At 37.5% G+C, this 27,682-nt stretch overlaps 1 protein-coding gene and 1 long non-coding RNA gene across 4 annotated transcripts in view; both read right to left on the bottom strand.

The window, feature by feature from the left end:
• Window positions 1-27,682, bottom strand: part of cadm2a (cell adhesion molecule 2a) — a 397,367-nt gene that overhangs the window by 168,178 nt on the left and 201,507 nt on the right. The gene's annotated exons all lie outside the window — the stretch shown is intronic.
• LOC124876220 overlaps window positions 15,661-27,682 on the bottom strand; it is a 137,342-nt gene continuing 125,320 nt past the window's right edge. The window contains exon 4 of the long non-coding RNA XR_007040247.1: window positions 15,661-16,468. This is a non-coding gene — a long non-coding RNA (uncharacterized LOC124876220). The remainder of the gene's footprint in view (window positions 16,469-27,682) is intronic.

The following is a 27,682-nucleotide window of genomic DNA, read 5'->3' as shown; positions in this document are numbered from 1 at the left end:
TGATTCAGGACAAAATAAAAACAGGTTTGGTTTATCCCTCAAACAATTTACACCTCCAACTGATTTCAAGACTTTCATGTTAAAGGTATTGCTTTTATTGGAACTACAGTGATTAAATAACAATGAAGAATGTTTTGTCTTCCTCCTCCTATAGTGGTAAATATAATCAAGTGATTCTATGACGTAAGATGCACAGCCTCTTTATAAGTGAGACTGGTGAGACTTTGCTACTAATATCAAAGCAAGAAGGACTTCCAGTAAATAAAGCATGATTAAATGTTCAGGTTTGGAGGAGATAAAAGTGGAGAGGGGAAATATTTCAACGGAGCTTGGAACGTTTTGTTAAAATTATCTGCAAATCTGTTTACTGAACAGCATATTATCCAAACATAAGCAACTTCAAACCATTACAAGTTGTGTTTTTCTTGATTTTTTAACTGCCACTTAATCCAAACATTAAAATATGTAATCCCATGCACATAAAGTAAAAATATAATATTGCATATTTCCTTAATGTTGAGTTTAGATGGTTATGCACAATTATTGACACTGTAAGTAAAACAAAAAATATTTCTTAGTTAGTTTTCTGTTTATGTACATTTAACCTGTACGTTGGCCAAAATATATCAAAGGAGAACTGGAAAAGTTTGTGATAAGTATGGTTGACATACTACAAAGCTCCAAGAAAAGCAAATGTAAAAAAAAAAAAAAAATCAACAGTGCGGACTGTTACAAACTGTCTTTTTTTATATCTGTTGCACAACATGCTCAGTGCCAGTTTGTCTTCAGTGTTTTATTGTAAATGCTAAGGGAAATCCTGCCTCTGAGTAGTATTGATTCGAGGGTTCCAGTCCACTGTTTATTCGAATGCACCACCAAGTGCTTGTGTGGAAATGCAGCTGTTCATGCTGTTGTGTATGTGTGTGTGTGGCCTCGGCATCGATCCTCCACTTTGTTCCAATTATCAGTAAGGTTATGGGTTCTAATGCCGCTATTCACACAAGCATTAGAGCAACACAGGCAAGCATTTCTTAAAATGGAAGGTTGGAAAAATAGATGGGGCAGAGAGTGGGAAGGAGAGAAAAGGTAGGGCTCTGAGAGACCAAAACACAATATGATGCAATAATAAAATATTTCAGGGTGTTTTTTATACACCTGCTGTTAGTTTGAGGACACATCCTTGGATAGTTTCTATACAGTGTATTCACCATTGCATCATTTTGTTTTAGACTGGTAACACAAAAGAAACACTGTGTTTGTATTGAAGGGATTATATACCCTGTCATGGTGAACTTCTCTGACTTTATATACAGTAGTAAACCAGTCAATCAGTATATATATATATATATATATATATATATATATATATATATATATAGTATATATATAATTCACACATGATATTTGTAAAAAAGCCCGGCTAATCCAAACATACAAAGAAGCAAGGTTTGTAAACCTTTCCCCACAATATTCCGGCACTTTTCAATTATTTTCAAGGTAAATTTTAAAACTTTTCCAGCACCAAACCTTGGAGTAGTCTGTATCTCTGTGCGTCTTTTCTTCATTGAACTTACTTATCACAGACACACACTGGCAGCAATCCCAATGTGAAAAATGTTTCGTTGTTGCACATTTTAAAGCACAGTAGATTACATTAAACCCTAGCTAGATCCATCCTTCAAACAATCAATTAGCAATTTGCCTTCAAAGCTGTAAACTATTTAAAATTTAGGATTACCTCCCATTACCATGGCTTACCTTTTATATGGCTCAAGAGTGTTGACCCTCCCATCGCGAAATGCTGCAAGTCTTTCTTGCATATGTTGCAGGAAGCTATTTAAGGATTTGGTCCGCGTTTCAACCATGATTAATATCTAACGATTTTAAGCCAATGGTCATTAAAAGAGCACCTGCCTGGCATGCTTTTTTGTCCCACTCACGGGAGACGTGCGCGACTATAAAGACACAGTTACATGCTCAAAGTAGGTCTGCTTCATAGCTATGCAAGAGGATTTTGCCGGTCCAGTGGCTGGTCTTTTCATCATGTGACGTCTTTCGGAAACTTCATTAAAGGGAAGATGGTTGCTTACTATTTTGTGCCGTTAACACAAAAATATCAATTAAGGTTTTTAATCAAACTGTTAAAGTGCTCTTTATTACAAATCTGTGCAGTTAGAATTACAAGCACTTTCAGTGACTTTAAACAAAAAAGCACTTTCCATACCTTGAAAACACCTTATTAAAACACCCTTACAAACCATGAAAAACTTTGCACAAATTAGTCCAGTTGATCAGCTGGACTTAGTCATAATTGATATTCTATAAAAAGGTTTCTCATTACCAAGGTATTGTACAAAAGGCATGTAATGATGGGTAATATCAGAGAGCTCTCTCTTCACAACCTCTTTCCATGATTTCTGACAGAGGAGTCAAAAGAATAATCAGAAGACTTGTACAAGAGCAAAGACCTACAAAAAGCTTAAAAAAAAAAAACAGGAATTAGCAGGGACAGTTTTTTTTTTTTTTAAGAAAACAATAAGAAACACAGTCAGCTGCAATGCACTTCATGCAAACTCACTGTGGAAGACTCCACTGCAGCATGGTCAATGCCAAGGCCGACATGGTCAAGTCAGATGAGACCAATGTTGAACTAGTTGCATGTCATCTCAAACATATCAGGATGATAAATGGAATGGCATTCCAAAAAACATCATTCAGACATTGACATATGGTTTGGGGCTGGTTTTCAACATATGGTACTGGTAGACTGCATACAACTGAATAAATGAAAAAGGATGAATGAAAAAATTACTCAGACCTTCTTAAAATAATCTGGAAATAACATAAGGATGTTAGTTAGTTATGAAGGGAATCATTCTCATTAGAAAATAAAAAGGGTATTCTGTCTAGCAGTGGCATCTCGTTACCATTTGGCACCATCAAGCAGTGAAAGTTGAAAAATGAATTCATACTTAAGCTTGTCACAATTAACCTATTTTTGCCAGCAATTAAATCAAATGTATCATTTAATGCACCTCGCACTTTCGGTGAAAGGCCAAGTCTTAAATATAGGATATAATTTTAATCTGGTCAGATTGGTTAGTGTGTTCTTTTGAAATTATAGAGTTAATAGCATTTTTCTCCTATTTGTAAGTCTTACAGGGGTAAAGGTTTAGCCAAGTTTAATCACTGTAATTATTTGTTGTGACGTTTTTGAAAAATCCAACATTTGGATTTGGACAAAGCTAAAGGCTAACTGGTTGTGCTAAAATCTACCTGACCATATGGATGTTTTTTTTTTAGTAAGAGACTAGATCCAAACACAGCTAATTAAGCATTTAATTGTTTTCAAAAATAGAGAATAGAGCTCCTAGAGGGCCCAGTCAATCACCTAACATGATTCAAATATAAAATCTATGGAAATAACTTTAAATCAAAGCTCATAGAAGAGCCTTCCTCCCCACTGCAGAACAAGGGTTCAAAATCAAACATAAGCAATGCATTTTACCAGTTTCTCCATAGAAGATGTCTATAAATTCTCATTACAAACTGATGTGTTTCTACAAATTATTAAAAACATATAAGTTAGCGTGCTAAGTACTTAACTTCTTTTGCAATTCAATATTTCTACAAATATAACTTATGGATTTCGCTGTGATTTTTTGGTGTGGTGTGGATTACTTGGGATATTACAGACATCTGATGTGAATTTCATGTCAATATTCCACCCTGTATCCCTGTCATTATGGTTAATTTCTTTCCGTTTATATGACAGTGCATTGTTGTTGAGTTCATAACAAAGCAAGTCATTCCATTTGTGACATGGATGTGCTTTCGGTCATCTCTAAATATTTTCTGAGATCAATAGTGACTTTGGAATCTTATCCTACGATGATCCACTGTCCTTATATAACCTTAATGAATGGTGGTGCTTATAGTTTTTGTTTGCATTTCATTTTTTATCAAGTGAAGTTGTTTTCATTAAAATGCAATGTTTTGAGGTTACAGTGCTCCCTGCAGATTTAAGCAGAAATAGTAACCCTAAAATGATTTATGGCTCAAAACAACCCAACACTTCTGTTTTTTGCCCCAAGACATTAGTCATTAATGTTTTTGAGCATGTATACTTGGTGACTTGCTGTTTCTCTGGGTTGCCAATGGACACCCATGGTGTGAATTAAAAGATTTAGTGTTGTTACCGATTGATTTTCTCCTTACACGCAGTCCTGCCTGCATGGTTTCTGTGTGCATGCGAATGTGTTGAGTGTGCAGCTCTACAGCAATCAAGTGTAACCCATAAACCCCTCGCTGCAAGTCAACAATGCTGACACATCATGCAGGTATTGATCAAATGAAGTTTAGAACAACAGGCCGTACCACAGAGACTTTGAAACGGTCTTAGACAATATCATGATGTATTGGGGGTTAACTGCAAAAAAAAAGTGTAGATTGAAAAAGAAGGAAAAGCAGTAGCCAAAACCTAGAAAAGAGTTTGATCCAAAGGAAGAGAAAATGAAATGCATGTGTGTTAATGCGTGTTGGTGTGTGTATGAAAACCTCTCTTGCGGTTAGAGCCACATTGTTTGATTCCACTGATTCCACAGTAAGAGCCGCCAGGGGCTTGTTGCCAAGGTTTAGCCAATTGAATTAGGGATTTGCCGTTCCCTCCTCTGTCCAACCCTCCTGACCATTTCCTGTTTCTCGCAATCCCCAAGGACCCTTCCTCTCCATTCAGCTGCAGACTGTAATTGTATTTAGAATGCCTGTGTAGAGCCCAGTGGAGTACATGACGAGAAGAGGGAGAGAGACAAAGACTGCAAGAAACAGAGTTGAAAAGATTCCTAGACATGACCAGGGGAATAAAAATGAAGTGAAAGAATGTAGAAGGGGAAAATATCTTTAAAAATTGAAGCCCATTTAAGCAGGGGAAGGGAAACTGTTGGTAGATGTTGGGGAAGGAGACCCACAGACGTTATACCCATCCAAATGAAATACAAGGTCATTTCTCTCATTAGATTTCCAAGCCCAGGCCAGATGGAGACAACTAGGTTTAAGTACTGTCCATGCTGCACGGCAGAAATCTAATAGGTCGTAATATCCAAAGACATTAGGGCAAGAGCTAAATGTTTTTCCTTCCTCTTCAACACAATTTAAAAGGAGAAATATATTGGACAGTTATTAAGCTGGAAATGCACAATGTATAACAACCCATAAATTGCTATCTACATTTTTAGATTCACACCACAATCAAAACAGCTATCCTAAATGACTGATTTAGTCAAATTCATTAACAAATTGTTTTCTGTTTGTCTGGGAAATCATGTTTACATAATAGGTGTTAATAAATTCAGCTGCAAATTAATTCACCACATTAGCTTAGTTATTAGTCTAGGTTTAAATGACAGTACATTCCATGTATTAACATAACCACAGGTGTAGCACACTGGGGGCCTTGGTATTAAAAAAGGTTTCTGTACATTCATGTTTAGTGAAATATCACCTGCTCCGAAGACCTTTTACTTGAGGACCCCCTGAAGTTTTTCCCCCCATAGCCGTCCATTTGTGGTTTCTGTGCCTACAGACCCAGGACACAATTCTACCATGGCCATGGCCATTTTGTATAGTTTATATAAATAGTATCTCAATAAGTTACATATAGGTGAAATGATAAAACTAAAAATAGAACTTAAACTATATTTGTCTGTGCTATTGTAGGTGCTCATTCTATGTTGTATTAGACTGGTATAAAATATGTGGCTTGACTCAGTAGGTAATCATTGTCCATAAGGCAGACATCCCATCTACTTCTAAGACTAGGCTCAAAAACATCATTATTGACAAAGCTTATGGTGGCTTATTTTTTCCTGAGCAATCTTTATGGTGATTGTGCTGGAGGACATGCTGACCACTTTTCCTAACGGCTACTTTCTCCTACTACATTACAGTTATTAATTATTTGCATGTATTGCTCCCCAATAACTTTGTCTCTCTCTTTTTTTAGGAAAACAGAGGACATGTCGGTCTAAATATTTCTGTGTGAAACTGTCTCTTTTCTGGAAAGGGCCATCAGCTGAACAAAAGCTGCCAATAACGTTTTGCTCTCTTTTTATTTATGATACAGCTTACCATGTCTTCCTGCATTTAATGTGGACAAAGCGATTGTGACTGTGTACTCTCTTTTTCATCCCCTAGATACAACTGCTGGCCCTGTCCTTACATGTTAAGTTGTATTTCTCTCCTACAAAAAGCTATTAAATCTTTGTACTCAACATTTCTTTCCCATAGAAAATACTTCTGGACTAATAGTTTCCAAGTTAAAGGTTACCTATTATGTACCCAAATGTAGATTTGTTTTGTAGCAGAAATCAGATAATGGCACCCACACTCACCAAAACTTTTAAAAACATAGAAGAACAGATAAAAAGTCAGAAAGGCACATAGGCATAAAACACAAGACACTTGTGAAAATGTCAAAACACAACACTGAGCTAAAGGACAGGTTAAAAAACAAAACAGTGCTACAAGCTGGAAAATACATGCAAAAAATAAAAAAAAGGACTCCATTAAAGACCAGGGGCCTCATGCACAAAAGAGTACACAGCTTTCATACTCAAGTAATTCAGATATACAAAACCATGTGTAGATATGTCACTGCACGTGTTCCCTTCATACATCCCAATTTGCTGTGAATCGGGCACAGCCGCACGTGACGCTTGAACTGCCCGGTCCTCATCCATAAATACAGATGCAAAGTAGTATAAATAACCGGAAGGCACCCACCATGTGTCCAAATAACTATGGCAATGGTGCTGTAGCATTCACAGAGTCCACATACCCGTGTAGTAGTGAATTACAGCACAGTAACAACTTCTTGAATGACATCAACAACTCAGCTTGTTCCCCATTTTACCATTTTATGGTACTGGCAGACTGCACACAACTGAAGGAAGGATGAATGGAAAAATTACTGAGGACTTCTTAATAAGAATCTGGAAATACTATAAGAGTGGATGTTTTTTAGTAAGAGACTAGATCCAAACACACATCCAAGGAAACATTTAACTCTATAGAAAAAGACAATAGAACTCTTAAAATGGCACAACCAATCACATAACAAAATTCAAATGAAAAATTAACTTTAAATCATAGCCCACACTACCCATAACAAGGGTTACAAATCAAACCTAAGCAATGTATTTCTCCATAAAGAAGATGTCTATAAATTCTCATTACAAACTAATGCATTTCTACTAATTATTAAAAAACATTTCAGTAAGCCTGCTAAATACTTAATTCCTTTGTCATTCAACATTATTACAAATATAATAACTTATGGACTTGGTTGTGATTTTTTGTATGTGGATTACTTGGGATGTTACAGACATCAGGTGTGAATTTCATGTCAATATTTCACCCTGTATCCTTGTCATTATGGTTCATTTCTCTCCATTTATATGACAATGCATTGTTGTTTAGTTCATAACAAAGCAAGCCGTTCCATTTGTGACATGGATGTGCTTTCAATCATCTCTAAATATTTTCTGAGAGATTTTTGTAGCAAATTACAGCAAACCATCAACTTCTTGAATGACATCAACGACCAAAACCTGTCTTAAAATGAAAAGTTGTTGGCTCGTTCCCCATTTTGTTCTGCAACGTGTGTATCAAATCCAAATGGCACTGTCTAGCTGCTGCATTGAGCCCAATCACAGCTTAATGCTGATCATTGTTATGTATACCATTGTATTGATGTGAATATGCCGCCCATATTAGGAAGACTGTCACCACAAACACTGTGTGAAGTACTTTAAATCTTTAAAACCATTCAGGACGTCACATAAAAACAAATAAAAACACCTAGAAACCAACCATCACACATGGAGCTTGCTTGAGGTTTGTTCCCAAAACAAATATTACAATTAGATAAATTCTAATTATTATTATAGTATAAAGGAATAATACGTTGAGGGCGACAAGATACCATCGTGAGACACATTTGCGGATCACAAATAGGTTGCTCATACAATGAATGAAAATGCTTTCTAGTCACAATATTCACTTACAAATGGTGCCCTTATAGCTAATATGAGTGCAGTCCATAGCTCTGATTACATTTGGAAATCAGCTCCTTGCTGCAAATGACCAACAGTTTAGGGGAATGTTATATATCTGAGCAACAAACAGATGAGGCCATCCCATATGGTTGGCATGGCCAGGGTCAGGGATGACTGTTAAATACCCAACCTGTCAGTCAGCTCTCTCTGGAAAGCACTGGTTGAAAGGACCACAGTGTAGTAAGAACTTGAACTAGCACCATCGACGTGCAGTTCCTCCTGGTTTCCCTCTGTAATGCTGGGACCAGCTCCTTGCAAAACGCCAAAAAAATTGCCCTGGGCAATCTAAACCAGGTAATAAACGATGCATCATCATGTGCCAGCAGGTCAATAAGATCTCTGAAAAAAAACACTCCCTCTGACTTCTTCCACTGGGGAAGTCCTCCATCAGTGCCAAAGCTGCCTTCGTTCCATAATTACACACAACTTTACACAGCTATTCATGGACATGTGTGACTGTCTACAGCTTGTCCACGTTATAAATCATCACACCTGACTTGTTTGGAATTAATCTGCTCATCCGACACTATTTTCTTTTACAGTGAGAATGAAAGTGCCCCTTAGATGATTCACATGCAATTTATGCTCTGCGGCGCACAGACCCATGCACATTTACTGTAAATCTATGTGACAAAAACAGGACGTTTCAAAGTTTACATCTGACTGAGGTTGTTTCCATCATTGTGGGTGAGTTACGTTATTGAGACAAAATGAGACAAAGTAAAGCGCAAACTCATGAGAAAACATTGGGTCAGATGGCCCATGAACAAAATAAAACTGAATGGAGTCACATTTCAGTGTATTTAGGTGTGTTTTAGTTCTCTGTTGTTATTATTTTTTGAAAACGTTTGTGTGACAGCTGCATCTTTTCACGGTAGGTCAAAGGTTTGCGTGGATTACTGCACACCTTCACGCAACGCTTTGTTTTGTACATTCCAAGTTGTGCATTACAAATTGTACTGCAAGGTTTTTGTGCGTATGGACACTTTGTACAAGAGGCCCCGGAACCACTGCTTCTGTGGTTTTTTCGTGTCTGCTCTATTCTCTCAGTTCCCAGTTGGGCCCTGATGGTTGCTTACACTGAGTCTGGTTCTGGAATGTATGTTATTGAATTTGAATCCATCTATATTTCTGGACATGAATTAAAGCTGTTTGACTTGTAAAGTGCCTTGAGATGACAATAACGTTGAATAAGCACTATATAAATAAATTGAATTGATTGATGTTATCAAGATTCAAACCATGTTCGACATTGCTAGATGTAAACATGAAAATAAGTGATTGATTTATCTCATTCACTAAAAACTATGACCACAACAGATAGCCTGTTAATGTTGATATTGATCACAAATCCATTTGAATCAATTTTTAATTGAAAGCGCCTTTTGATAGTAAAGAACAAGGAGAAGTGCCACAAAGCTAAAGTGTCAGTCATCATGTTTACAGGTTTCTTGGATGTTAGGTAAATCTGACCAGTGTATGCTGTTGGCTTCTTATTTGTACAGGCATAGCTGCCAGACCATGAACCTGAGTGCTTTGTGATTGAAAGGATGCTGCTCAGTTTTTATTCACCATATCACCATACATCTCAAGCTGGAGCTCAGATCCTATTCTACAGACTAAGAAGCAGAAGTTCATATCAAAATATATTTTTTTCAACACTGCATATTACTTTTAAAACAGTAACACACCCTCATTGCCAAAGATTTAACCTTATTCATTTAATTAATTCAATGACATTGTCCCATTCAGAAAACTGAGACTGTCCAAATCCCTCTTTGACTTTGTCTATTGGCTCCTACGCAATAGAAAAATAAAGCTATCTTTGATGGTGCCCAACAGTTTTGTCTGACATGTGTTGGTCAGGGTCTGTCCTTCTGTTGCACCACTTGGATCAAAGAGGGAAGCTACTCCACCCATCTGTGCCACATTTAATTTCTCACAGGCCCAACAGGCCTTGCCTGTCTGGATGGTAAGGGTGTGACACACATGACTGCCCACACACACAGAGAAGAACCAGGGGGAGATTTATAATATGGCATGGGATGACAGAGAGTTGATTCAGGTACATGGGTGCATTACAGAGAGTGGAATCAGACATCAACGCAAGCATACAGCAACCAAATGAAAAAGCATATGGGATTAGTGCCCTTCCCCGCCTCTAATGCTACTCTTTCTTCTTCATCCACTAAAGATGAGAGACCTCCTTGGTCTTGCTTTGACGACCAGGTGCTAGCCAGGTGGTGTAGAATGACAGGAGGCAGCTCTCTCTCTGTGTGTGTGCGTGTGTGTGTGTGTGTGTTTGTCTGATTGTATGTATGTGTGTTTCTGTGATGGAGGAAAATCCATCCACACAGTAATGAGAGAGGTGCCAACTGCTCTTCCATCTGGTACTGAGAAAACTTTCCTTTCCCACCCCTTCCTTCATTTCTCACCCATACTTTTCTTATCATCTGTTCTTTTGCATTTACTTCACTATCATCCATTTTCATGGATAAAAAATTGAATTATAAGATTAATCAAATATACCTTTCCATAGCCATTAGGTCTGGAAAATTGAAGTTAACTCTGATTTTGACGGGTGCACTGGGGTACTTCAATTTCATCCATTTGGTACAAACAACTAATAAATAACCTTTGGCTTTCACTTCGTTAAAAAATCTGTTAGGCACATTACAGACCAAACAAAAATGTCCTTAAATATGGTTAATAAACACAATAAATGTATGTAAAGTCAATGTTAACATTAAGGTACATATAATAATACAGAATTAAAAATGTCCTTCCTTTAATGACTCAATAATGTCTCATATCATTATTATTTTTGGCTAAACAAAACAACAACAACAAAAAACCCCCAAAAAAAACAGTTTTTGGCAAAATGAAAGCTTTCGCTTTGAGAATATTAAATATTTGAAGCCAAATGAGGGTTGGCTTGAATGAGGAAAGGCATTGCTGTGAATGCAGATGCCATTGGGATTAAAGCACATTTGTCAAAATCTTCTGCAAACATAACCAAGCACATACCAAGTAAATGAAGAAACTTTCAATGAAATTGGTTTTATTTGTTGAAGTACTTCTGATATTGCAATCTTAAACACCAGGAACATCTAATTGACTAACCAGATTTTTTTTGTGGTTCTCTGTTAGAAAAGTTACTTCATTCAATTCGATGCTCGATCATAAATGCTAGATTGCATTCGACCAGTTTGCTCTATTAGTGGGCTATCCAGGATGTTTGCTGCAACTCTGAGCTAGGAATCAAAGTGCTAATGGAAATGGTGGGGACTACCTCCGCTGGTTGGTCAGTAAAGCAGCTGGTTACTGTAGAGACAATAGTTGCAGGCTGGTGGATAGATATTGGTGACCAATGAGTCACAGTGTTTGTTTAGGCAAATCTATCAGAAGGAAAATACTTCTTTAAAATCCTCCAGACCAGAGAAACACAATTTTGTTAAATTATATACTTTTAAATAGGAAATGACAAACAAATGACTAGTTTCGTGTTTAAAAAAAATTTTCCTTACGCAGTTACAAATTCCCGGGGCTGCACGGTGGCGCAATTGGTAGCACTGTTGCCTTGCAGCAAGAAGGTCCTGGGTTCGATTCCCGGCCGAGGATCTTTCTGCATGGAGTTTGCATGTTCTCCCCGTGCATGCGTGGGTTCTCACCGGGTACTCCGGCTTCCTCCCACAGTCCAAAGACATGCCTGTTAAGTTAATTGGTCATTCTAAATTGCCCTTAGGTGTATGAGTGTGTGCATGGTTGTTTGTGTGTTGCCCTGCGATGGACTGGCGACCTGTCCAGGGTGTATCCTGCTTCTCGCCCATAGACTGCTGGAGATTGGCACCAGCTGCCCCGCGACCCACTATGGAATAAGCGGTAGAAAATGACTGACTGACTGAGTTACAAATTCAATGTTTTTAAACAGAGAAAGGAAATTATACCAGTAAAAGACATCAACACAAACTTTAACAGTGTGTGTGTTACACATTTAAAAGTGAGCCCAAGTGTGCTTGTACTTGTCAATGTCCTTGCACAAATAAGGTTTCCTAATGTTCAATGAGGATTTAAAGAATTTCTTCTTCACTAGCCTACATCTGTGACTACATACCACTTACCCAGCTATTATTTACTTCCTGTATGGAGTAACCTCCCTCTTCTGCTATTTCTTTCCCTCCCAGATACACATGTATGCACAAACACACACAATGACACCCAAGCAAGCCCAAAAACAAACAAACACACAGAAATACAACACACATTAATTGACTTTCCAGCTTCTTTCCAGGCATTTTGAGTGACAGGGGCTGCCGGGGGAGAGTAATAATGATGAGGCAGCTGGCAAATGGGCTGATGGGTAATGAGGGACCCAGTTTTGGCAGCCGATAGTTAGACGCTGAATTAAACACCATCTACTGTGTGCTCAACATGCTATGTACGTTCAATATACTATTTTCAGGGCATTAATGATGCTATATTGAAATATGTATCATTAAACTACTTGGTCTGCCACGAGTCACATTATTTTTTTCTGTCAAACATTACAAAGAATCAATTTTAACAGTGATTTATTCATAAAGAATGTTTCATTGTACCACATTTGGTTACATTAGGATTGTGAAAGTTATGTATAATGAAGAAAGGGTCCATTCAATAGGATTTAATACATTGTTGAAATCTGTAAAACTAATAGTTGTAGCACTATATCATGTTATTTATGGTATACTAAAGGCACAAGTACCTATTACTCAAGTGGCCTTATTAATATTCCCCTCATGGATTTTAAACAGTCAGCTTGATGTATGTATTCTGTAGTTTTGAAAATTAATGCACATGATAGACAGAGTACTGAACTATTCTGGCTTACAGACAAGGTTAGCAGTACTATAGAGTGAACATAAAACAACTGCAACATTCCATTTCAACCACACAAACATAGACACACAAAAATTAAAAACTTAGCATGGCTATTTTTTGAGTGTGGGGGGAAGAGGGAGAACCTGTAGAGATCCCATGCATGCTGGGAAGAAAGCAAACATGAAAGACCCTGGTCAGGATTAAACATAGAACTTTCTTCAGCAATGTATGAACATACAAGCCTGTTACTAACAGCTCATGACACTATGCAAACAATCTGCATTGACTATTAAAATTTAACTGGTGCAGGTATTTGTTTTAGTATTGGTAATTGCATTGCAATTTCTTTTCCTTCATAATAGAGTGCTTTCGTAACTTTTTTCATTGATCTGAAAAAAACATTGTGCCATTAATTACATAAAATTTGTTTTAAGTATGTTTTATGAAGCCCTAAATGTAATTGTTAGATGAAAGAGATTTGTTCTTTATTTGCTTATGACTGTGCTTGTTTATGTATTTTTTTTCTTTCAGAAGCAGGGACATTACTATTCCCAGGGATTGTTAAATGACCATGACCAAGTTTTCTTTTATTTATTATAACATTTTTGAAATGTTTAAAAGTTTGCTTACTTTCTATTTAACATCAATACCTCATGCGACAATAACAGATTATTATCTCAACAAAGATAATTCAACAAACAACAGACAGAATGAATGTTTTACTGAATTAAAATAGGAATGACACCTTGGGTTAATCATAACAGCTTTGTAAATATATGCTTACAGATTTGCGTGGGGAATTTTGCAAAAGCAAAAAAAAACAACAATTCCCATTTATTGCCAATGGCACTAAGGAATGCCCAGTACATGACTGTTTAGCAATCAAATGCCATAGCCCAAATTGTTGTTGATGCTCAAACAATTAGGGCATACACACAATTTGCATAAGCAACTGTTCAACATTACCATTACATTCATAAAAATGCTATAAAGTTTTCCAAGTCCTTTTCATGTATTATAACTGTGATAAATTCTGTTGGAAAGAGTGCAATTTCAGAAGTGGTGCTACATTTACTGCTTAGCTTCTTACACACCGGTCCTAACAATAAAGCAAGTTATTTAAGCTGGCAGCAACAGGACTAGAATTGGATTTTTGACATTGGTCAGACTTTTTTAGAGCTGTATTGGAAGATCTTATGAGAACCCGCAGGGGGTATTTCTGTACACCTTGGGTAGTTAAAAAGATAAAGGAAGGTAGTCATTCTTGTCTCGGGTGCTTAGAAACAGTGGCAGACATCATCCGTTTGGGATGCTATAAGAATGATGTAGTCCCGGCCTTTCTATTGACAATGGGACGTTATTTGTTTTCTGTTAACTATATACCATTACAAATATTTACTACAACCAGCATCCATGAGCTGACCTGTTAAAGCTTTTCACTAACCTCTAACTCCTAACTAACTATACACTGTAGCTCAATGCCATGCTTCTTTTTTAATCTGTAAATGCTGCCTGAGCTACTGCTTTTCCTTTGAGGCACTGGGATGGATGACATATTATGCTTAGAGGTCTGTGGTTTTAATTGCTTGTGTGCTGCCATCTTAGCACACTCCTGGGTTCAGTTTTTAGCACGATCAGAAGCTTTTGACTGTAATTTGTTTCTTTGTTCATTTAAATGCCTGTGGGTCCAACCTAGTTGCACCTGCACCCAGCACAAACAGCTAAAATAGTCCAGGTAGCCTAAGCAATCATACTTGTGGGTATTTATATTCATAACTATAAGAAAGGAGAAAGAAGATTCTCAGTTATAAATCCAAAATTGTTACACTGTGCGTGTGTGTGTGGTTGTGTGTGTGTTTATTTGGTGCAAATACTGTTTTGTGCAAACTTTGGTATGGCTTCATGCACAGAGTCTGTGCACCTTACAAACAAGTATGTAAAAACTGGAACTGGAACAAAAAATGTCTGTTTGCAAAACTGGAAGACTTTGATCAGTCCTGACCTTGATGACTGGATGAAAACTCAAAATTTGATCTTTTTCCATTGAGTCAATGCATCATCCTTAAGCGTTAGCAGGGTGCAGTGACAACAACCCTCTTTAGTTGTTACTGAGAGAAGAAGACTTAAAGTTAGCCATTTTCAGTTTCAGTGAAGTGTTTAAAACTAAACTTAAAGAAAGTACAAAAATGTAAGATGCTATCATAAAGGAAAATATACGTCCTAGAACTTAGGGAGAAATGTCTGCAGTTCTTTCAAGCTGCAAGAGAGCACATGATAATAAGAGCAGATTACATGAAGACTGAACAGAGTAAAGCAAAGTTGCTCTATTTTATCCTTTAGGGCTTTCAACCTCGGTGTGTCATGGAACATTCTGGATTTGGAAATATTGGCAGCTGTTTTTTTTTTTTTATATTGTTTTTGCGGGACTAGAGGCCATTATTTTTCAATACTAGGCAGACAGGAAAGAGGAGCAAAGACAGGGAGAGATATTCGGCAAAGGTTGCCGGGTCCAGGACTCGAACCCAGGACAGCCACACTGAGGACTATATCCTCTGCACATGCAACCATGTGCAGAGGTTAACCTTAACCTTTACACCACCAGCGCCAAATATTATTGAAACCCTGTTTTCTTGCACTATGCTCCCAAAATAAAATGAATAATGATTGCACACAGACAGGCTAGGAAAAATATTAAAATGCAGCTCTTTTATTGTTCTTAAAAAGAAATTACAATTGGCAAAATCTGTATTTGCAGGTCAAATCTTTTCATAAAGCCGACAAAATTCTGATTATTGGACTTTTACTTAAAACCTTTGTGTTTTTGAAAAAAAATAATTCTTCACTGTGTTCTTGAATATTTAACACACTTTCCTCAATACAATGTTTCAATAAGACATAACGAATAGGTTCAGGAAAAACCTTTTTTTAATTCCAGCGAAAAGTCAATAAGTGGCAAGTATCCTAATTTCTGCAAGGCTCTGTCCTTGACAGGAACGAGGAGTGTGGTCCAAACATTAAGCTTTATAAATGTCGACTGTGAGTACTGCAAAACAGCTTGGGGTTTGGAGATTAGATGAAATGAGGGATTAAATACAACCAGAAAAAATGGCAAAAATAGCTGCAAAATTGCTGTTAAGAGAAGGTACTCCACAGAAGTGCTAAAGTACTTAAATCCCGTGGGAGATTCCAAGTTTAATTTATGTGGCTGACTAAAGAAAACCAAACAGATTTAACATAGTACTCTTCTTTCTTTAGGAATATATATATATTTTTAACTGGACAGCATTTTTTATAAGATTACTAATCTAATTCCTTTATATCCTACACATATAAAGAAGTCATATATTGACCTCTAGGGAACAAAAGTCATCCGTGACCAACATCCCCAGGGTCAGGAAAAAAATGCTTTCATCCAGTGGCGAAAGAATTGGGTGCAAAAAGGAAAAGTGAAAAGGAGCAGACTTCTGTTAAGCGACAGGAAATTGTGAGCTTACCTGTTGATGAAACAACAGTGGTCAAGAAACAGTCATCCCAGCAGAGAGAGGAAATGAGAGACAAAATGAGAAAAGAATTTAGTCAGAGACGTGGTTCGTTAAAAAATGTCAGGAACAATTGAACATTTTGTTTTACCAAACTGGACCATATTATACAGGCTCCTGAATCATGAAAACATTTCTTAAATTAGTTCATTTTTTGGTTATCCTGTTAGAATAAGAGAAGGCTACATATTCTTTGCTTTCCAAATGTGATTTGGCCTGTTGTTTTGAAATTTGAATCATGGTCTGTTGGGTTTACACAAGTAATGTGAATCTATACACTGTGAACAGACCAGTCCGGAAATCAACAGTATTACAATGTTGAAATAGCAAAATTGTATTTGTAATACAACACGATGTAACATGTGGATATTAACATAATATTAGGATTGGTTTTCGTCTCTTGTTTTAGGGATGTTGGAATATATGTGCAATCAAATAACTAGGAGAGCTTAAAAATAAATAACCTGAAATCTTTATCAAAAGATTTAAAAGTATTTTACATGGTTTCCTAGTCTGTCCTCAAATTTGATCAATTAGATATTATTCATCATTTTTACTCAGTCAGTAGCTTTCCAAGGTAATATCTAGAACATGTAAGAATTGCAGTGCCTCAATGAAAATGGCCACTTTGTTTCTTGGCCCTGCAACCAATTCATCACCAGCGGAACAATGGATAAAACTAAGTTTGCTCTCAGCGATGAACCTGGCTTTGAAGGGACATGACGAAGAGCTGTAAATGATATAAACCTCTTCTTTCTCATTCAGGTCACATTCAGGGATTCTCAATAGAGCTCAGAAAGAAAAAAAAGGGAAGAGAAAAACAATCCCCCTAAGACACTACGTGGGTGTTGGGGGGTAAATGCTGGGACTCCAAACAGTGTTGACACCCCAGTCTTGATTAGTTGGTTTCAGTGACTGGACCATCATGCACTGGGAACAGCTGTTGTGTTTAAGTTCATTACTTTTTGAAAAATAAATGAATTATGCTGTATAAATGACTTGCTGATCTCTCCTGGATTCTAGAGCAGACCAAGTGATAATCCACTCCGCCTTTTCCGTTTCTTCTTACTCTTTTTCTTTGTTTACACTAAGCTGTGCCCCCAAGAGAAGGATAAAAAGGGTTTAGAGGAGGGTTGCTGAGTCTGATGTCATATACACAGCCATATACACAGGGAATACACATGTGCACACACTTGAATGCACATTCATCAAAAAGTATAATAGTGAATAGTTTAGATGAGTTTAGATGAGCATAGTTGAGATGAAGAAAATTATTTTTACCTAAATTCTTGTCCTAAATAGGTTATAAAACACTCTTTTTGTAGAAATTTTAAATGCACCAGTTCAAGTAATTTTTCTCAACAACCTTCCTAGCAGCACACATCAGCTTTTTTCTCTATTCCAAATGGTCCCCATGTACAATGCCCTGCAAAAGCATCTGTACCCCTTGGAGTTTTCACATGTCGTTATGATAAAAAAACACAGATTTCAATGAGATTTTATGTGATGGACTAAAACAAAGTGGAAGTATTTTTTTCAAACAAATATCAGAAAGTGTGGCTTACATTTGCATTCAGACCACTTTAATAAAATTTAATACAACCAATTAACATCACAAGTCACCTAATTACTAAACCAAATTTACCTGAGTGTACATAGATGGACTTCAGTTACTACAAAAGGGGACTTTGTTTTCAATACTCTTAAATCTGATACCCCTAAGGAAACATCCACCGTATGAGACAATACGTTAGACAATATCACGTTCATGAGAATTAGACGAGAAACTTATTTTTTAGCAATATTGTGGGGAAAATTCAGAATCCACAACTTTTATTTGCATAAACAGTGTAAAGGTTCAACAACATAGTTTTAAAAAGAAAAAATCTGTCAGCTCCACAAACAACGCGAAAGCAATGCAGCAAAGCAGATACAACAGGATTTAAATCTTGAATCATTCTCCCATAAATCTTACACATAGAAGTCACATGCATTTATTTTTACTGGTCTGTCTTTTACTGACTCTGCCAATTAAAAAGGTTAAACTTGTAAGAAAACAAAAAGATCAACAGTCAGAAACTATTTGACTGGGACTGTTTCTGGTCATGTGTATTCATACTGTCATATGTCTTTTCTTGTCTCATCAGACTGGGTGGAGAAGTAGACATACACCCTGCCCGAAGCAGAAAAAAGAAAAACAGCCCTCATTAAGAACCCTCACTAGGTTGAACCGCAGGGGGACAGGCGCGAATGTAATGTGGCACTCTTGCTGAAACATCACTTTGAACCTAAGGCATTTTAAAAGCAGTCAAAAGTTGTAAATCAACATTGACATCAAAAAGTAGCCTCTTGCACACTTGTACAATCTTTAGTACCTAGCTTGCATTTTGCTTAAAAAACCTATTTGTTTAACATATTTGAGATGTGTTGTGGAACCATTGGTTTGATTAAGCTATGAATACTTTTAATCAAAATTACTAACACAGGGCTCCACCTGATTATTTAGAAATAATAGCAAAACAGCTCTCAGTCTCTGTCAGTTATTGTCTAATAAATACCTGCCTGATAAGGTGTAGATGAAGGAGTGAATTTACACACATTCTAAAACAGCAAAGAAAAGCTGAAGTGCTGTTTAGCAACCCCTCTAAGTCCTACAGGTACCTTTAGGTACAATTTATACAAATTAGTTATTGTGTGTATGAGCATTGTCGACGTGCTACGGCTGATCGCAGTGAGAACAGAACGTGCCGTGTAGTAAACACAGCAGAACTAATGGTGGCTACCATCTTAGCATTAACAGAGCTTTAGCATTAGCAGCTGGGGTTACGTCCACGTGCATGTCCTCCCCAGTAAGGCCTGTAGAGAGCAGAGGGCAAAGAGAAAGAACACTGCTGCATGCCAGAGTTTTGTAGCTTTATGACGTCATGGGGAATCCAGCCGTGAAACCCCTCCTTCCTGGGAGATTAATGCTCTGCATTCTAGGAATCAGAGTTTTTATCAGTCTCTTGTTTTCTGTGTGGATTGCAGTTCTTGTTCTCCATCCATGACTGGGCCCCACAGGATGTAAACAGCAGCAAGCAAATGAGCTAACGCGCATCACCTTGTTTTTTTTTGTATCATAATACCTATTCAATTTATAAAATATTAGACACAGTTGCCCCTGAAATTATTTTGGCCTCATGTAAGATTTACAGGCAAAATACAAAATTACTAAAATGTCTGGAATAAACAAATTAAACTGGAACACGATGGATATTACAGGGTGTATTCCAAATACAAATTCCGACTTTCAGTGACTACTCTCAGAGCAATAAATATAAGTCTTCATAAGTACACACTTTCAAATCATGCGTGCTCTCCAGCACACCTGATGCAACCCATCAAAGACTTCATTTGCTGCATCAAGTGTATTTGAGATAGAACACCTAAGACACCTGGACTGTTGACAGTACAAAGCAACCCCAATAAAAAAAAAAAATCTTGCCTACATGGTGCATCTGGGGTTGCTTTGCTTTGCTTGCACTGGAAACCTGCAGCATGTTGATGGTATGAAGGGTTTAATAAAGTATTAAGTAATCCCAGGCTAAATATAAATGCTGTCTGCAAGGAAGCATATTTGGACCTTTAAACTGGACAGGGATCCAATGCATATGTCAAAGTCCACTAAGGCTTAGTTTCGGGAGATTTCCTAGAAGATACTGGAGCAGTTGCTTTAAAAAAGTGGTTGCAGCAGACAAGCTCAAGAATTTCGTTGAGCTGGAGGGCTTTGCCCCAAGGAGATTCCTAAGGAACCCTTCCAAAAGGTGGTGTCTGACTATGAACCACGTGTGCAGCAGCTCATAACGGCACAAGGGGTTTCCATGAAAGACTAAAGATGTTTGTCATGAAGGGGTAGAATAATGTAACTATTGTAGTAGGTAGTAAAAGGTGGATTATGTGTTCAATTTGGAGAATTCACTTTTAATATTACTTATGTTGAGCTATTTAACTTTTTCTTGTTTTATTTATTTGTTGCTTACAGTCCCTAGTTTGTATATTTTACCAATAAACCTAGTTTGCTGTCAGGGTTGAATAATTGTATGTGCAACTGTAGGTAAAGAAAACAAAAGCTGCAGGCCTAATAGACTGGGAAGAACTGTAAAGCAAAAAACACCCACAAGGCACTAGACTAGAATTCAACAAGAATGTGACTACTTTTAATTTCTAAAACACAAAGTGGAAATCATCAAAAATGACCTTAGCTATGAGTAAATCTCCATCTCCAGGTACGACAATAAACCCACATCTCCATTATTATTAAAGATGGTATGGTATTAATATTTGTTTAGACAAACATTTGGTTCTACGAATACATTAGAAACACGTTCCAGCAGATACAGACAAGTCAGCTGAAATTAAAAGTACAACATTTGCTGATCTCAGCACTGTGCAAAGGAACTGATTTAATTAGTACTGCTTATAAGCAAAACTTTTGTTCTAACGAAAGCAGAAGAATACGTTTCTCGTTTTCTTTTGTCACCAGTTTTTCTTTGTTCTATACATTGCATAAAGAAACTAAAAGTAAAAAATAAATGCTAAAATGCAATTGGGAAAGCATGAGAAGCAGGTGATAGCCCCCAGGATGCATATAGCAATTTAACTTTATAACAAGATGATAATGTTTGGTCACATGTTCAAAGTTGAAAGATAATAGAGAATGTTGCAAAAGAAAAAAAAAATAATGTGACAAACAGCAAGACATTTGAGTAGATTCAAAGTTTTCCAGCTTTGCTGCCTTACAAAAAGTTGTATATAGTTATGCAGGTCTCACATTGTGATGGCGCCTGCAGCTTAGTGTCTTTGGAATACATTTGAACTCATGCTTTCAACAGGGCAGTGAAACTTAATGAAACTATGTCTTTCATTAAATAATGATTCCCATAATGATGTTTTAAAACATCTGTTGCATTTCCTCATCAAGCTGAAAGTGGGAGTTGGGTTTTGAGTGTAATCAATAGCTTTCTAATTAGGAATCATCTAGGGGACAGCTGTTAGTCACTTAAAAGGAAAATGGAATATAGCTACCAGATGCTTCAGTAAATGTGTATGGGTATTTTGGGAGTTTAATTGTGGATGTGCATATTGTATTCAGCTTTTATCTTTTGTTTGTTGGTGCATTGCTTTGATTTTCTGCAAGTAATTTTGTTTGTTTTTCGGTTTGAGGTAAAACCATTCTCTGTCAAACAGGCTTTAGGAAATAACAGACGGGACAGGTCTTTCTGTTCTGTTTGGGGATCCGTTGAAAAAGAGACACTAGTGTGTGTGCGCTGTTGTCTACTACTCTCTAATTTGTGCACGTTTATGTTCTAATGTGTGTCATCCAACATGTCAGCTTTATACTGTCCAATGATCACTAGTCACTCTTGGAGCTTTGCCTATCTGGAGACTTACTGGTGCAGTGCAGTAAAAATGGACAAAGTTTTCCAATTTCACCTCTCTGGAGGAAGTGACACAGACCCCTGGGTCAAGAACAAGAGCTGGTCAAAGATTAGACTTAAAATACTCTTTTACCTTTGTTCAGTCTATCAGTGAAGCCATCCAATAACGTATACACACATTAGACTTGCATATTATTATTTCCTGCACATTATCAGATCTTAATCCTGAGATTGACAGTGCTGTCTTTTCTGATCATATGCCTAATTTATTTGAATTTATTTGTGTTCTGTAAGCTGTGAAACTATATGCTCTTGCTCGACTCTGGCGTTGTTTTAACTCTGCTAATACTGCGCAGTTTTCAGCTGTCTTTGGAGAAGTGTACTCTCAACCCTCGGGATCTTCCAATACTGAGTTACTTTCTCACTTTGACTCAGTTAGTCAATCTCTCCTGGATACTGTTGCTCCCAAGAGGTTAAAACGCCCAAAGCCCAAATCAGACCCTTGGTTAAATGACAACACTTAATTCTTCAGAAGGGAGTGCTGGAGGATAAAAATGAAGTGGGAAAAATACAGACTTTGAGTCTCATTTAAAATGCTAAAGGAAAAATGGATTTGTTATCAGAAAGCATTAAAGGCTGCTAAAACAAATATATTTTTCTGGGATTACTGCTGCCAACTTGCATGACCCTGCTGTTCTTTATAACACACTAAATCTTTGCAACAATTTTCTTAACTTCTTTGTGGAAAACGTTCTTAATATTAGATCTCTGATTTTAATGCATTCTGATAACCCATCTACACTAGTGTCCTGTTCAGGTTGGCTTGACCAATTCCACCCTGTCTTTCTCTCTGGTCTAGAGACGTTTGTGCCTAGTACCAAACTATCTGGCTCTCCATGTGACATTGTTCATTGACTGATAAGAGATTTTTCTATTTTATTCTTGACTTAATTAATAACAGTCTGACATTGGGCCAGATACCAAAGGACTTTAAGCATGCAACTGTTCATCCTCTGCTGTAGAAACCTGGGCTAAGCTCAGCTATACAGGTCCTTCTCAAAATATTAGCATATTGTGATAAAGTTCATTATTTTCCATAATGTCATGATGAAAATTTAATATTCATATATTTTAGATTCATTGCACACTAACTGAAATATTTCAGGTCTTTTATTGTCTTAATATGGATGATTTTGGCATACAGCTCATGAAAACCCAAAATTCCTATCTCACAAAATTAGCATATTTCATCTGACCAATAAAAGAAAAGTGTTTTTAATACAAAAAACGTCAACCTTCAAATAATCATGTACAGTTATGCACTCAATACTTGGTCGGGAATCCTTTTGCAGAAATGACTGCTTCAATGCGGCGTGGCATGGAGGCAATCAGCCTGTGGCACTGCTGAGGTCTTATGGAGGCCCAGGATGCTTCGATAGCGGCCTTTAGCTCATCCAGAGTGTTGGGTCTTGAGTCTCTCAACGTTCTCTTCACAATATCCCACAGATTCTCTATGGGGTTCAAGTCAGGAGAGTTGGCAGGCCAATTGAGCACAGTGATACCATGGTCAGTAAACCATTTACCAGTGGTTTTGGCACTGTGAGCAGGTGCCAGGTCGTGCTGAAAAATGAAATCTTCATCTCCATAAAGCTTTTCAGCAGATGGAAGCATGAAGTGCTCCAAAATCTCCTGATAGCTAGCTGCATTGACCCTGCCCTTGATAAAACACAGTGGACCAACACCAGCAGCTGATACGGCACCCCAGACAATCACTGACTGTGGGTACTTGACACTGGACTTCTGGCATTTTGGCATTTCCTTCTCCCCAGTCTTCCTCCAGACTCTGGCACCTTGATTTCTGAATGACATGCAGAATTTGCTTTCATCCGAAAAAAGTACTTTGGACCACTGAGCAACAGTCCAGTGCTGCTTCTCTGTAGCCCAGGTCAGGCGCTTCTGCCGCTGTTTCTGGTTCAAAAGTGGCTTGACCTGGGGAATGCGGCACCTGTAGCCCATTTCCTGCACACGCCTGTGCACGGTGGCTCTGGATGTTTCTACTCCAGACTCAGTCCACTGCTTCCGCAGGTCCCCCAAGGTCTGGAATTGGCCCTTCTCCACAATCTTCCTCAGGGTCCGGTCACCTCTTCTCGTTGTGCAGCGTTTTCTGCCACACTTTTTCCTTCCCACAGACTTCCCACTGAGGTGCCTTGATACAGCACTCTGGGAACAGCCTATTCGTTCAGAAATGTCTTTCTGTGTCTTACCCTCTTGCTTGAGGGTGTCAATAGTGGCCTTCTGGACAGCAGTCAGGTCGGCAGTCTTACCCATGATTGGGATTTTGAGTGATGAACCAGGCTGGGAGTTTTAAAGACCTCAGGAATCTTTTGCAGGTGTTTAGAGTTAACTCGTTGATTCAGATGATTAGGTTCATAGCTCGTTTAGAGACCCTTTTAATGATATGCTAATTTTATGAGATAGGAATTTTGGGTTTTCATGAGCTGTATGCCAAAATCATCCGTATTAAGACAATAAAAGGCCTGAAATATTTCAGTTAGTGTGCAATGAATCTAAAATATATGAATGTTAAATTTTCATCATGACATTATGGAAAATAATTAACTTTATCACAATATGCTAATATTTTGAGAAGGACCTGTATAAGCCAATTTTAGACCTGTCTCTATGTTGCATTTCTGAGTAAAATACTGAAAAAGAATGTTTACTCCCAACCGAAAGACCTCCTTTAAGTCTCTTAATGGTCAACCTGCTACAACCCTATGCACCAGCTTTTTACTTGCTGTGGAGCTGGAGTTGAACATGCCATCATACACCTGCTTCAACAAACCCACTGTCATCTGGACAAAGCCAGCAGCACTGTGAGGATCATGTTCTTTGATTTCTCCAGTGCATTTAACACAATCCAACCTGATTTGCTTTGTCAGAAACTCCAGAAGACTCAGGTGAAGGCCTCAACAATCTCCTGAATCAAAGACTACCTGACAAACAGACCACAGTTTGTGAGAAGCGTTGTGTGCCAAACCAGGTAGTTAGCAGCACAGGAGAACCACAGGGGACTCTACTCTCACCATTCCTTTTCACTCTGTACACCTCAGACTTCCAGTACAAGACAGACTCCTGTCATCTGCAGAAATACTCGGATGATTCTGCAGTCATGGAGTGGATCAGAGATGGACAAGAAGCTGAGTACAGGGAGCTGGTGGACTGCTTTGTGGCATAGTGTGGAAACAATAATCTCATCTTGAATGTGAATAAAACAAAGGAGATGATTGTAGATTTCAAGAGAAACATGAATAGGTCAAAACTATTTCCATCATGGGAGAAGAAGTGGAGGGGGTGGTGGAGTATAAATACCTTGGTGTTCACCTGGACAACAGACTAGAGTGGAGATGCAACTGTGAACTCGTCAGAGAGACAGAGCAGACTGTACTTCTTAGGAAGCTTAGCACCTTCATTGTTTGCAGCAAGATGCTGCGTATCTGCTATAAGTCTGTTGTGGACAGTATGATCTCTTCTGCCATCATCTGCTGGGGTTGCAGCGTCAGACCCAGGGAGTCAAAAAAACTCAACAATAAACAAGGCTGGCTCTGTTCTGGGGACTCCTCTGGAACCTTTGGGGATCATTGTGCAAAGTAGGATGCTTCATAAAATGAGGAATATTATGGAGAACCCTGAGCATCCTCTTCATGAGACTGTCATACAACAACAGAGTGTCTTCAGTCAGAGGCTTCTTCAGATCTGCTGTAAGACAGACCGTTACAGGAGATCCTTCCTGCCCACAGCCATCCGCATCTGCAATGGCTCTTTGAAGAAAACTGCATAATATGAGCTACAGCAACATGTAGATATAACATAAGGAAAACAACATTTACAATTAAAATATTTTGAGTATCCAATGCACATTTAAAACCTGAGCAAATTGTGGGTAACTGTCATTATCCAGGAACAAATGTCTGTATAAAATCCTCATGACTGTGACTAAAGATGCCTTTAACTTCATCCTAAAGGTTGGAAGAGTGGTGCATTAACCTTCAGATTTTTGTCTTATCAGAAACACAGTGCATCAACATAGATTTCATGAGCACTTTTCATCTCTTGGACTTGAGTTTGGTGTACAGTTGGCAGCATTATGAATTTCTATTCATAATTGCACTGATTAATGGGCACATAAATTGCCAATATCTAAGCTTAGCTACAGAGAATCTGTTTAATTTAAGATCTGTTGTTCTGCATTAAGAATCTGATCATTTAAATGGGATGGTAGTTATTCCACTTTTCAGCAAACGCAATCTGTTCATAATACATAGTTTTATGGCTCTCAAACTGAGAGACACACATGGCAATTTTGGAAATCTTAAAGATGACAAAAATTTCACATGGCTTCCCATTTGTTTTGCTTGTAGCTGAATCTTTTAATTTCCCCTCATTTAACTACTTATAATGGTTTGAATGAGTCAATTAATCCAATGATTCATGTCCTCCTGTCTGCCAGCATCAAATGCAGCATCATTGCTTCTCATTATGCTGACACTAGAAGCTATTACATAGCAGCCACCTAATATATCCAAGGTTTGTGTAGTTATAAGCCTTATAATTTAAAATAGTAAAGATGTTTTCAGAAACTGTTTAGGTAAGACATAGAGAACATGTTAAATTGCAGCAAATTACCTATACATTGTACTTAAAAATGAATAACACTGCCTTGTGTCAATATGTTGAACAAAACTCTGAATCCCAAACCATGCTCCTTGTATACACGTTGAAAAAAGAAAACAAAACACACTTATATACTAACGTGCAAAAACATAATCATAAGACTCAGTGTTTACTGTATTTGAATATATGTGTCTATATGAATGGGTGACTGACAGTTTAAAAGTATCTGAAACAACCAGTAACTAAGCGATTGTTTTACTCTTTCTCCATAAAAATACTCATCACAAGATTTGTTATAGGTGCTGTCCTTTGTGATTCCAAGCTTCAGAGAGGTAATTAGTGTCTGCAGTGCTGTCTGTGAAAACAGGATTCAGATGGCAAAATCACATAATAGAACACACCACGAATCATCACCATGATGTTTTTTTTTCTTGTAGATTTATTCTTTCTCATCTAAAAATGACTGAATTTGACTACTACTGTTGCCTCAAGTTATTATTTCATCTTAGATTTACAACTATAACTGTACAGGTTCCAATGTCTGAATGTTTAAGTTGTTTAAATAAAACAGTGACAAGCCAAGGTACTCATCCCAAACAAATGATGAATGTTTTAGGATAAAATTTTCTTTTAGCCATGCTCAGCCTTACTCAGTGTTAACAGTGGTGGACAATTTACACTGGAGTCTATATGCCTCTGTGACGTTTTTCTAAAGACCATCTAGTCCTGAAACAAAATTTCTAAACTTTGTTAGTGCTGACTGCAAAGTCATAAAAACAATGTTTATATTACTAGTGAATTTGAATAAGAAACATTTACTTTTGAATAAATTCCAGTATTCTTTGTAATCAAACAATGATATTAAATTAATGTTATTAGAAGAAATTCCATAATCATGTTATTTTAAAGTAACATTGCTACTCTGACTTACAGAATCCTCAGATCTCCACAGATATCAAAGGTTTGGCTGATGATGTTACACCAGGTTCCATAGAGCAAAAAAGGTGTGTGCATGCAATATTTAAATTTCTAAAATAAAGTTTATATTTTGTTCAACATTTCTTTTAAAACAAACCAT

The sequence above is a fragment of the Girardinichthys multiradiatus genome, chromosome 11 (genome assembly GCF_021462225.1).
Source record: "Girardinichthys multiradiatus isolate DD_20200921_A chromosome 11, DD_fGirMul_XY1, whole genome shotgun sequence".
In the NCBI taxonomy this organism is placed as follows: domain Eukaryota; kingdom Metazoa; phylum Chordata; class Actinopteri; order Cyprinodontiformes; family Goodeidae; genus Girardinichthys; species Girardinichthys multiradiatus.
This window is presented reverse-complemented; position numbering and strand designations above follow the sequence as displayed.